This window comes from Hevea brasiliensis, chromosome 5 (assembly GCF_030052815.1).
Source record: "Hevea brasiliensis isolate MT/VB/25A 57/8 chromosome 5, ASM3005281v1, whole genome shotgun sequence".
Lineage (NCBI taxonomy): Eukaryota > Viridiplantae > Streptophyta > Magnoliopsida > Malpighiales > Euphorbiaceae > Hevea > Hevea brasiliensis.
The window spans coordinates 98,139,501-98,152,844 of record NC_079497.1 but is presented as its reverse complement, the minus strand read 5'-3'; the positions used below and the strand labels follow the sequence as shown (position 1 = coordinate 98,152,844).

At 39.4% G+C, this 13,344-nt stretch overlaps 1 pseudogene; it reads left to right on the top strand.

The window, feature by feature from the left end:
- The first annotated feature begins 577 nt into the window (after positions 1–577).
- On the top strand, positions 578–4,626 carry LOC131180254 (L-type lectin-domain containing receptor kinase V.9-like; annotated as a pseudogene).
- Positions 4,627–13,344: the final 8,718 nt, after the last annotated feature.

The following is a 13,344-nucleotide window of genomic DNA, read 5'->3' as shown; positions in this document are numbered from 1 at the left end:
AAAATTTTTTTATGTTGAGGGATTTTATGATAACAAAATGATGATGAGGGAGGGGTGGCAAAAATTAGCCCAAATTTTGTTGTGCAATAGGCTTAACTTTAAGCTTGTGAAAGAGATTAAATAAAAAGGAAAATAGTTACAATTATAAAATATTTTACAATGATAATTTAAACATTATATTTTATTATGAGATTCACCATATATTATTATACGGCTCACCATCATTTTAATAATGTATCAGTTATTAACATGATAGGTGTATAAATGTTGAAGAATTCAAGAAATTTTCAAATAAAAAATATAATAATTAGTGAAAAGAATTTACCTATATCTTGTTTATTATAAATTTAAAATATGAATATGTGGATTCTATGTATTTTATATGTGAATTCCATTTTACATATAATGTATTGAGTTCATTGAGTTCATGGTAAATAGAATCTAAATAAGAATTTCTTATATATATATATATATATATATATATATATATAGACAAATTCAACTTTCATTTAAAAAATGAGAAAATGCCTATTTATAGGGATTGAGAGACTGAAGATTTAAACGTGACACCTACCAAACCAGTGAAATGTCTTTAACAGAGAACCAATCCTAGCTAAGCCAAAATTTTTTGCTTTATACAGGGAGAATAGCCAAAATTTTATGTTATATAGATACGGAGAATAGACTTAACCAACAAGAAAAAGAAGAGGGAGACGAAAGGAAAATTTTTGTCCTTTACTGTGGAAAATAAGTAAGTTTCAGTCTCTAAATGCTGTGTTTCTCTTATTCTAAACAAATGAAAGACCCACCTTTTGGACCATGTCCTTCACAATTCTCATCCTATGTTTCTTCCTGAAGTTTGGATCTTCTGAAAACAGCATTCAAGATGGATTCTTGTTTGATGGTTACTTCAAATTTGGTGACAGCACAGAGGTAAACAATTCCAACATGTCCTTTTTAGTAATATCTGCTGATGGTGGGCTTAGAGAAGCAGGCCAAGTCTTCTATAACCATCATTTCAAATTCAGGAACTCATCCCCTGGTTCTGTCTTCTTCTTCTCCACTACCTTCATTGTTGCAGTGGTATCCAAGGACCCTAAATTCAACGGCCATGGACTTGCCTTCGCTATCTCGCTATCGAAAGGGATTCCTGGTGCTCACCAAATCAGTATCTTGGTCTTTTTAATGCATCAAATAATGGAAACAGTACAAATCATGTAGTTGCAGTGGAGCTTGAGACAGATCAAGATTTCCAATTTCATGACACAGATGATAACCAGCTGGGTATAGATATTAATGGGTTATTATCTGTGAATCAGATACTGCTGGCTACTACGATAAGGATGGGCATTTCAAAGAGCTAAATCTCAAAAGTCGAAAATGAATTCAGGTCTAGGTTGAATATGAGAGCTTGAATCATCAGCTTAATGTCACAATACATCCAATTAAAATACCTAAACCCATGCTTCCACTTTTATCCTTGACAAAAGATAATGTTGGCTTCTCATCCGCTAGTGGGTCTACATCTTCTCACTACATCTTGGGTTGGAGCTTCAAAATGAATGATCAAGCTGCGGAGACTGACCAGTCTACCCTTCCTGATATTCCTGGTATTTAAGGAGAAAATGAAGGGGAGCAGGTGATGGATATAGACCGTTAGAATCTAATTCAAACAGGATTGATTTAGTCTTCATAATATCCATCAAGATTTTAGGGATAATAGGTTTTAAGGTTGTTGTATTTCAATTTTTAAAATAATGATTTACATAGGATTTTATTGTATTTAGTTAGACTTTTGCTATTTTGCTATATAAATAGCACAATTAATAATCTTTGGATCAATCGAGTTGTACCAATTATTTCTTTCTATTCAATAAAAATGTTCTTTATTTTTTAGCATTTATTTTTATTCTAACATAGACAAGTGCAGAAGAGGTTGGCAGTTGTATTATCTTTAATAATGAGTATTTTTCTTCTTCTCTTGATTTTTTGAGCTCTTGTGATTTCAAGGAGGAGAAAATTCATTCGGTTACTTGAGGATTGGGAAGAGCTATATGGGCCTAACAGGTTCTCCTATAAGGACCTATTTATTGCTACAAAAGGCTTCAGAGATAAACAGCTTCTTGGAAAAGGAGGTTTTGGCAGGGTATATAGAGGCGTTCTACCTTCGTCAAATGTTCAAATTGCAGTGAAGAGAATTTCTCATGACTCCAGGCAAGGAATGAGAGAATTCTTAGCTGAAATCGCAACCATTGGGAGTCTCAGGCACCCAAACTTGGTTCGACTTCTGGGATATTGCGGGCGCAAGAATGAACTTTTCTTATTTTATGACTATATGCCTAACGGAAGTTTCCTTTATCAACTACCCAATTGCATACTAAACGGGAAACAAAGATTAAAAATCATCAAAGACGCGGCATCTGCACTCTTCTATCTGCATCATCAATGGGTTCAACTTATAATCCACAGAGACATTAAACCTGCCAATGTACTCATCGACAATAAGATGAATGCCAGGCTAGGAGATTTTGGGCTGGCCAGGTTATGTGACCGCGGAAATGATCCTAAAACCTCTCATGTGGCTGGTACTCCAGGTTATATTGACCCTAAGATTGTGCAGAGTGGAAAATCAACCACATGTACTGATATATACGCATTTGGGGTGCTTGCGCTTGAGGTTATTTGTGGCAGCAAGCCTGTGGATCCTCTAGTTTTGCCAGAGAAAGTAATGCTGATCGATTGGGTAAATGAATTGCTGGGATAGAGGAGCTATATTTGGAGAGAGTTGATTGCGAACTAGGAAATGATTGTGTTGCCTGAAGCTGAATTGGTTTTGAAGCTTGGATTGCTTTGTTCACATCCAGTGGCTGCAGTTAGGCCAAGCATATCTAGTGTAGTACAATTCTTGACTGGAGTTGCTCAGTTGCCTGAAAATCTAAGTTCTATAATCCAATCTCGAGATTCCGATGACAGCTCTGGTCAAGATGCAGCCAATGATAAATTACCTTCCGAAAAAATTTCCATTGCTTCATTGACATTTACAGAATCATTTGTCTCTTATGGACATTAATGTAGTATGAACTTTTTATTCATGGTTTTTTTTGATATGTGTGTATATTTATATTGCTGTTAATGCTATGCTAACAAGAATAATCAATGAGTTTGAAATGCAAGAGAATTTTAATTTAATTTAGCTCTTTCCTATTTTGTGCTTTTTGTTCTTTCAACAATGTTTTGTTGAGAAAAATTAATTTGAGAAAACTTATTTAGACCAAGTACATCATAGATTTAAAATATAAATATATGTTTTACATATAAGTTTCATCATATATATTATATTTTTAGTCAATTATAGATTATATTTATACAAAAATTTCTTGAATTAATTGAGTTTGAAATCAGAATTTGAGTCCAACTATTACATTAAAACGGTATTTTTATTCACAATTTTCAAGGAAACTTTTGTCTAAACTCAATTTATCATGGAATTTACATATAAAATAGATATGACTAGGAAATTTTTACCTAGATCTAATCCGTTTTGAATTCAAAATACAAACAAGTGGGATTAATTAGTAGTTGGGTTCTACCATACATCTTGTGTCTTGAATCTATAATGGACCAAGACTAGGCGAAAAAAATCTATGACTATGTCTTTTTATCTTAAATTCATAATAGAGTTTCCTAATTTTCCACAAACATTCTGTTTTTAAAGTCCTTACTAACTAACTAAAAATTTTAAAAGCTTATAGGTACAAATCCAAGAATTCTGATTTTTTATAACAGGGCCACGCTCTATTGACCTAATGAGGGGAGGATTAGACACCTTCACATTTTGCTTGAAAATAATAGCATTTATTAGTTTAAGAAAATATCTTTACCTTTTATTGAACATAAATTTATGTGTTAGAAAACAGTAATTAATTTAACTCTTTATATATATATATATATATATATATATATATATATATATATATATATATATATATGTATATATTAGGGACTCTTAATTATATTAGATATTCATTAAAAAAATAAAAATCAAAGAAAAATAAATTAAAGAGTTATATTTTACAAATATAAAAAAAGGCACCAAATAATAAAAAAAAAAGCTAAGAAAATTAAACAAATTCACTAATAGCGTTTCACCCAACATCATATAATTGTGGCATTATAGCGTAATTTAATCATTTGTCTCATTTATTTATTTTTATAATTTATTTTTTCAAATCTTTGTGAGTATTAATAATTTCTAATACTAATTTTAACTATTGTAAGAAAAAAAGTTATTTAAATAATAATGAAGAATAGATAGTGTATAAGGTTCTTAAAATTTGCATCTAATAACAAATCTATATATTTGCTTCCTTAGCCAAAAATTCTGAGTTTGACTCTGATATTTCATCCTATAAGAAAAATAAATTTCAGCCGCATATACGCAGCACTATTCTTCCGAAGGAAAAAAGTTCGAAAGAATGATGAGAATGCGAACATTGAAAGGGAAACCTATTTAATTCCGCTGACGGCTCCGGTCAAGGAGGGGCAGCCAATGATGAATTCCCTTCCGGAAAAATTTTCACTGCTTCACTGACATTTACAGAATCATTTGCTTCTGACGGACGTTAATATTAGTGTGAATTTTTGTCTGATCTATGTGTTTATATGCATGTTGCTACTAATATTATACTAACAACAATAATAAATGAGTTAAAATGTCTGAGAATTTTAATTTAGCTCTCGCTTATTTATCCGCTTTGCTCTCCTTCGTCAATGTATTGCCAGAAGAATTAATTTGGGAAAAACTCACTTAGACCTCATCTTTTATAAATTTAAGAAACAAATATTTATGTTTCGTTATATATGTCGTGTCTTAAATTCATAATAAATCAAGTATATGCAAGAATTTTTCGAATTAATTAAATTCTAATTCCAAAATCCAAGTCCATCCATTACAATTGAAATGAAATTTTTATTCATAATAATTTTTCAAGAAAATTCTTGTCTAGATCCAATTTATCATTATTATAGCAGGCACTCAAATTTAAAGCACACACATTATCCCACAATCACTGTCGACACCATATTTTGGCCGATCCCCGAAATCAATAAACTTTGAAACCGATCCCCTGCATCGAGTCTCCCTTTGCTAGCCAATCACATTTCCGATCTCTCTGCAAAAGGAATCGAATCAATACTAAGTCTTCATATCATTTAAAGCCTCACCGATCTCTCAAACCAATTGTTAAGTCTCCTGGCTAGTCAATTACATTTCCGATCTCTCTTGTCGAACGAAATTGAACCAACACTAGATCTTTATGTCACCAGTCTTATTGTCGATCTCCCTTTTAAAAGTTTGGGGATAATCGTCTGATAAAGTTAAGGTTCCAATCCGATTTAATGATGATTCTGATCTTAAGTGTTCAAATTAAATTTCCAATTTTAATCAAGTCCCGTTTAGCGTTTGTTCTCAGCCGATCTCATGCTTACAATGTTTTCTGACCTCTTACACTTGGATTAATAATCACTTTTAGTTATAGTAATATGTTCAGACAATCAAGTGCATATGCAATTCAGATACTTTCCGATCTCATCCATTCATTGAACAAAAAGGGGAGGTTCATTTCATTTCAAATTAAAATTTATACAAGTCATTCTGCTGGAGGATCACCCCCAGCCTGTTCTACATTTTGTTCGCTTCCTCTCTCACCTTCAGCCTCCTCCTCGCTATCCTCACCCTCGTCCTGGGGAGCCAGATCCACCATCCAAGAGAAGTCCTCCTCGGGATATCGCTTTCTGAGCTCGGCCAAGAGATCCCCATGAGCGTTCACAAAGGCACCGGACTCCCTCGTCACTGCCTCTTCTTCTTTTGCTTTAAGCTCCTCAGTGAGGCGAGCGACTTCAGTAGCTTGGAGCACCCGAACCTCCTCAAGAACATGAGCCTGCTCGGCTAGCTTATCCTTGTAAAATTTCATCCGCCCCTCAATTTCAGATATGTAGTTTTGGGCGGACGAAAGTTGAGATCGGAGGGAAGCAACTTCCTGACCCACCTTATCGACATCCTGCCTCAAGCGGTGAGCCTTCTCCCAGATGATATGTTGGTTCACCAGACTCTCCATGTTCAGGCTCATGGTTTGTGTCAGAATATCGTCGAGGCTGTTCGGGGTTAGCCTATCCCGATCCTCCCGAAGGCAGATGGAGGACCCCAAGACCTTAACAAAACCCGGGTTCTCTCGAACCGTGCGGTTCTTCTCCAGTGAGTGGATCAGGATTTGGGCGTCGCGGGAAAGGGTCCTCACAGGTGGTTGGGAAGGACCCCCTTCCGCACTCGAGGCAACTGGAGGGGGTGGTGGCGGCTCTTCTTGACGAGTAGGAGACCAAACCACTTCCATGTCGGGGATCGGCTGTCCCAGGGTTGGGACGAGCCTCCTTTCATTTCCCCAGGATCATGCCTGGGCGTTTGAAGCAGCTCAGCCCGCTTCATCTCCTGCACTTTCCGGGAGACCTCTCTTTTCCGCTTCCGGCTCTCTTTAGAAGCCTCGCCGCTTGCCATACTTGCAAAAGAAAAGGTCAGTGAGATCGCTAAGGCCCAAAGATCAGAGATATAGAAAATACCGAAGCCGAGGTCAGAGAGCTGGAGCCCGTGTTCTTCCCCAGTGACCAGCTGCATTGTCCAATGATGTAGTTCGGCCGTAACTGCATCTAAACAAGAGTACTTATGATGGGCCACCTGATCTTTCAGTTCCATCACCGTTAGGCCTTCTTCCCTATTCAGGGTGATCCGCTTCGGAAGTAAGGGACCTTGGTGCAGCCAGTTATGTAGGAAACCCTCAAAGTCGTTCAGAACTTTGCTTCTCAGAATAAAGAAGCGATTCTTCCAATTCTTCAGGGAGGAGGGCAGATCGGTAAAAAGCCCACAATGTGGCTTCGCCTGAAAGAACCAATACTCGTCGTCCTTTCGATGAGTTAGCCTATGTAGTTCGGCGAACACCTTAGCTGTAAGACGGAGTCCTTTGGCTCGGCAAAGGCCTCTGAAGGCTACTAGGATCTACCATGAGTTCGGGTGAACTTGGGCTATGCACACTTGGTGAAATTTTAGAACTTCCTTGAAGAAGTCATCAAGAGGGAACCACAGCCCGGCTTTTAACTGCTCTTCGTATACCATGATCATATCATTCTCTTCGAAGAAGTGATCGGCACGAAGATTGCCGTGACACTTAATCAGCTCGTATGAATCAGGCCGAATGTTATACTCTTGGCTGAACGACTGCAGGTCGGTTTCTTGAAGGATTGATGGCAGCTCATCCATGGGAAGGTTTTCTCTCCCTGAAGAATGTGTTTCGAGGATGCTGCTTGACCGCGGGCTGGAATGAAGGTCCTAGGGGGTTCAGATCGCCTGCTTGTTCTGACTACCTCTACCTCATCTGACGACCACGAGACCTGAACGGAAGGGGGGCTTGCCGCTCTTTGACCCTTGGCGCCGCTCATTTTCAAAGAAAAGAGGAAATTTAAACTAAGAGAAAGATCAAAACCCTTACCGGAGTGTGATCGGTGTCAAAAGAACTTGAAAAAAATGAGAGGATTTTGGAATTGCTCGCGAGAGACTGAAAGTGACATAAGGAAGCAACTGGCTGACCCGTCCCCTATTTATACCCGTCTGAGCATTTAATACTCACGGTGTCCCAAGCGGCGCATCGGTTAGTGAGATTCGCCAGCCTTTTCTGACACGTCTCACGAATATTCCGGAGATTCCATAAAGAGATTGGCTAGTTAGACCTTGGCAGATTAAGATAGATATTTTGAATCACAGATCGGTTAAGGGTCATTCAAATTAAGAGTCGGATCGGGTAAATATTTCAGAGATTGGAAAATAACCAATACAATAATAATAAAATGATAATTGACGAAATAAAAATTTTATTTCCAAAAGGTCGGATTACATCATTTGGGCGATCTCTAGAGATCGGATTACATTGAAAGTCGGATTACATCATTTGGGCGATCTCAAGAGATCGACAGTACGTCCCATCTAATAAAGACCTATGTCAAAGCCTAGTCTCGTGGCTGAATCAAAAGATGTATTAGACCAGCCATCGACATCGGACAGATGTACAGCTCAGATGGGGGGATTATGACTCTCATGAGGATGAGAGAGGTCGTCATCAATGTTATCGCTCGAAACTGAGCCGCTGTCAGGACACCCAATGTGGTGAGAAGCCAAATGAACTTCAAGGGGCAGTCAATATTAGCAGTCTTTTCGCCCGAAATCAGTTCACCGATTATATCGGTCGAACGATTCAAGATCGACATGATCGAGGTCCTCGATCCAGGTCGGCAAATTAGTCCGGTTCTCTCACTGTCATCAAATGTGGTTATCATAATTTCCCGATCACCGGGATCGTAAATTTTCAGTCGGGGAATAAAGAGGACAATCGGAAAAAGATCAAAAGCAACTATCATGGCTGGGACTATTGCCGGAGCAGTTAGAACAGGAAATGTGAGAAGGAAGAGGAGAAAATCAAATGCAGAGGGCTTTCCCGTTGAAGGTATATATATAGGGAAAATCTGAGCATTTATTGCGAGCAGAAAATGAAGCGGATGCCTCCAAAATCGAAGGAATAAATGCTTTGACTGAACCGGACCGGATAAAGGAAAAGACCGGAGTAGGAGAATTCGGAAGAGGGGAGCCTGGCATGAGAGATCAAAAAAGGATCATGTTAGAAAGATCGGAAGGGAGGGAAGGTCAGAAAACAAAGAGAATAAGATAACTTCCGCTAACTGTCGTCATAATCAGAGCCGAGGTAGTTAAAGCGTCGCAGACGAAATCTCCACTGCACGCCTCAGAATCGCCCACATTACTGACAGGTGCCAGAGTATGTCATGACAGTGCTGTACATCCCAATCTCCACCGTTAATCTTACTTGTAAGGACGAGCCCGGAGCCCTTGGATCAAAGAAGAAGACAACAAGACCGACGCCTTTTATTCCCAGCCCTCGGATCGCCCTGGACAAGAAAATTTGAACTGTCAGATTAGAAGAGAAAAAGGATAAAAATTTCTGAAAAGGATCTCAACCATTCATTCTGATTCTCTTTAATTCCCAAGTGTCCGATCATGTCCTTCAAAATCCAAACCTTCCATCTCCCTCAAAATGAATCCTGACCCTTCATAGGGAACACCCAGTCCCTATAAATACCTGCATGAAAACTGTTCAAGGGGACGGAAAAAAAGAAGGGGTGGTAATTATAGTGGAAAGGCTCTGAAAATTAATTCAGTTTCGCTACTCTGCTATTTTTAAGCGAGAAAGACCTTAGAACCCAGTTTTCTAAAGTATTTTCTTTGAAGGAATATTGGACACTGGAATTCCTGATTTTCAGTTTGTTCATAGCTCTGTGATACCCTTTCTTAAGTTTCAGTTCTGTTTTCATCGCCTTTATATCCACTTTTATTTTTTGAGTTCAATCTCATTCATTATCATTCCGGTTCGATTATATGCTAACTAGGCATTCGTCATTTCAAGGCAAGCATTAGTTCCAGACTGTTAGCCCGAAACTCTGCAACATTCGTGACTCCATAGTTAGTTCAATAGGTTCAACTTCCTGCAGGTGAGCGTTTGAACCGTTGCCTTATCCAATGTTCATCTTTATTTTCTTTTTATTTATGCACGTAATTTTCGTTAAAGTTTGTCTTGTGTCAGAAGGTCCCACGTAGGTGGTTATCTTTTGAGGCAACAGTTCGTGTCATTTATTTATTCTTGGTCTTTTATCATCTCTTAATGTCGGTGTTCTATTTATGGGTAATGTATAGGTAGTTTGATAAAACGTTGATAACAGTATCTTAACATAAGAGTTTTTTAAATAAATCGGAGAGTTATGAAGTTGAACGACTAGACTAGCTCGAGAATTTGACTGGGTAAAGGTGGGGGAGGTCGGAGTAAAATTTAGTTTCGGGATAGCAAATGAAATAGAGCAAATGTTGCCTGTCGAAAGGTATTGGTAAGGCGATCACATAGGAGGTCGGTAAAATTCAGTCTGATGTCCCCTATCTAGTCATAAGGTACCAATGAGTTAAAAGAAGCCTCATTTGGGTCCCTGGCATCATCGGATGCCAGAACCCTTAGTCTTAGGCTCTTATGATGTGTAGCTGTAATCAAATTTAAAGAGGTCGAAAAAATCCTTATCCGACTCCCATTCAAGTAAGAGATCAGAGGAGAGTTCTTATTCGATTCTCAACCAAAATTTTAATAACTATTTAAAAGAGATCGGAGGAGAGTTCTTATCCGATTCTCAATCCAAAAAAAATTCTAATAAATATCTAAAAGAGATCGGAGGAGAGTTCTTATCCGATCTCCAATCGAAATTTTAATTTAAAAGAGATCGGAGGAGAGTTCTTATCTGATTCTCAACCAAAATTTTAATAACTATTTAAAAAGAGATCAGAGAAGAGTTCTTATCCGATTCTCAATCCAAAAAAATTCTAATAAATATCTAAAAGAGATCGGAGGAGAGTTCTTATCTGATCTCCAATCGAAATTTTAATCTAAAAGAGATCGGAGGAGAGTTCTTATCCGATCTCCAATCGAAATTTTAATCTAAAAGAGATCGAAGGAGAGTTCTTATCCGATTCTCAAATCGAATTCTAGCAAATATGCAAAATAACCCCTTAAACAAAACTAATACGCTACAGTAACTCACTAAGGGTCATCTCATTTATTTATGTATCTGGGTAACCCGAATTGGTGAAAAATCAAATATTCCCTTTTACCAAGAGGATTAACATCTCCGTTCGAACTTCCTAACTATTAATTTTAGTTTATAAAGAGCTTAAAGTTAAATCTGCTCACCCTCATTGAGGGACGAGGTGGGGTGCCTAACACCTTCCCCACCCGTTTACGGACCCCGAACTTAGAATCTCTGTTTTTGAAGTGGTTTCATTTTAATTTATTTTCACAAATGGTTTTCTTTAATTTCCCTCAAAATTAAAGTGGCGACTCCTCACTCTTTCCCACTTCGGTGAGTGTTTGTCCGAGCGACCGCAAAACACCTTGCGACAGAACACCCAATCTTCATTACCTCTAAATAACTACCGGCCATATCCTCGCCCTCATGGCCAAACCATTGCAAACATTCCACCCCTTTTCCCAAATTATCCTCACCCATGCCCACAGTATCCACCACCTACAAATTACCAACCCAGACTGCCTCCTCCACCTACTCAACCCAGACCACCTCAAAATAACTCGAGACCACTAAGAAATCCTGATCCACCTCTTCCCCTACCACTTAGCGAAATATACCGATACCTCGTCAGTATAAACCAAATAGTGCCAATTCCCCTTGACCCAATTCAGCCGCCATACCCCAGGTGGTATGATGCCACTGCCCGGTGTGAGTATCACGGAGGGGCACAAGGGTATTCAACCGATAACTGTGAGGCACTCAGGGGGACGGTGCACGCCCTAATCAGGAATGGGTAGTTGAAGATTGAAGGGAATGGTTCTCTCCCCAATGTTACCTCAAACCCATTGCCCAATCATGGTACAGGCAATAGTGCAAATATGATAGAATTGGAAGGAGAAGGGTCGACCTTGGAAGTAGATCAACTAATTCCTCACTTTGGGGAAATTTTGACAATGGCAATAAGGGAAGGTTACCTCCACCCCCAAATAACAGAACCTGAAGATAGGACGGGATGCCCCTATCATGGTAAGGCAGCTAACCACGAGTTGCAAAATTGTGAAGAGTTTAAGCAAGAGGTTCAGAACTTACTGTCCCTCAAAGTTCTGAGATGCCAGGCAAAGTCAAAAATGGAGGGCGGAGTAAATACAGCCTGACTCGGCCAAAACGCCTCTACCCTAATCACAGAATCACTTTCTCACCCCCAATATCATCACCACCAGTAACAATCATCTGAACCTCGCCTCAGCTCCCTGTCACAAACACCCATGCCATACCTTGGAATTATTACTTCTAAGTTTTCACCCAAGGAGCGTCAAGTAGTACATCGGCTCCTAATCTTGCTTTACCTTCGGCACCTCCAAAACCGTGCTTCACTCCTCATGAGCATTTCAAAATGACTTATGCCGGACCTACCAGCAGTACTACTCCCCAAGCTAATCCTCAGCCCGTCGCTGCCACAAAATCTTCCCCGCTTGAGCCAGAAGTTGAGTTTATAACCAGAAATGGGAGGTGTTACGGGAATGAGCAAAAGGAAAAGAAGAGAGGGAAAGTAAAAATGGGAGAATCGAGAGAAAATACGGAAGAGGAGGCTGAGAAAGCAGAAAGGGAAGAACCTGCCGGACCTAAAGAAGAGGAGGAGTTGTTGCTTCAAATAATGAAGCAAAGTGAGTACGATGTGGTGGAACAATTAAGAAAGACACCTGCTCTAATTTCACTATTGTCATTAATTCTGAGCTCTGAGGTGCACCGTCAAGCTCTGCAAAAAATTCTGGATCAGGCCTTCGTGAACCCCGACATCACACCGGGGCAGTTTGAAAAGATAGTGGAACAAATCCAGGCGTCCAGTTTTATCACTTTCTTAGAAGAAGAGATAGACCCTGCAGGCTTAACGCACACTAAAGCTCTGCACGTGACGGTGAAATGTAAAGGTTGCATAGTGGCCAAGGTCCTTATTGATAATGGATCCGCGCTCAATGTACTGCCTAATGCCACCTTGGCTAGGTTGTCGGTTGACTGTTCAAATATACGTCAGAGTGCTATGGTGGTAAGAGCCTTTGACGGTACAAGGAGAGAAGTGCTGGGAGACATTGACTTGCCCCTCCAAATTGGCGCATGCACCTTCAACGTCACATTCCAAGTGATGAACATCGAACCTGCGTACACTATGTTGCTGGGGAGGCCTTGGATCCATTTCAGCGAATGCCGTTCCTTCAACTTTGCACCAGAAGATTAAGTACATTATGGACGGCAAAATCATCACTGTGAGAGGGGAAGAAGCCATATTGGTCACCAAGCCACAATCACTTCCTTATGTGGAAGCTGCTGAGGATTCGTTGGAAAGCTCTTTCCAGGCCCTCGAATTACAAGAAACTGTCTCAAGAAATGAAGGGGCTATGGCTATGGTAGCCAAGGTGATGTCGAAGAATGGGTATGAAGAGGGCAAGGGGTTAGGCACCGCATTGCAAGGGATTGTCGAACCTATACCGGCTATCCAGAAGGTTGGCCGTTGTGGTTTGGGTTATGAGGAAGATGCCCTCATGGATGGGCTATTCTGGATGAGGAATACGCTTCGGGATCAAAGATTTGATCAGAAAATCGGGAAAATGAAGGTAGTCCCGAGAATCACGGAGGTCTTCACTAAAACGGTTATTGAAAATCCGGCAGAGGTTG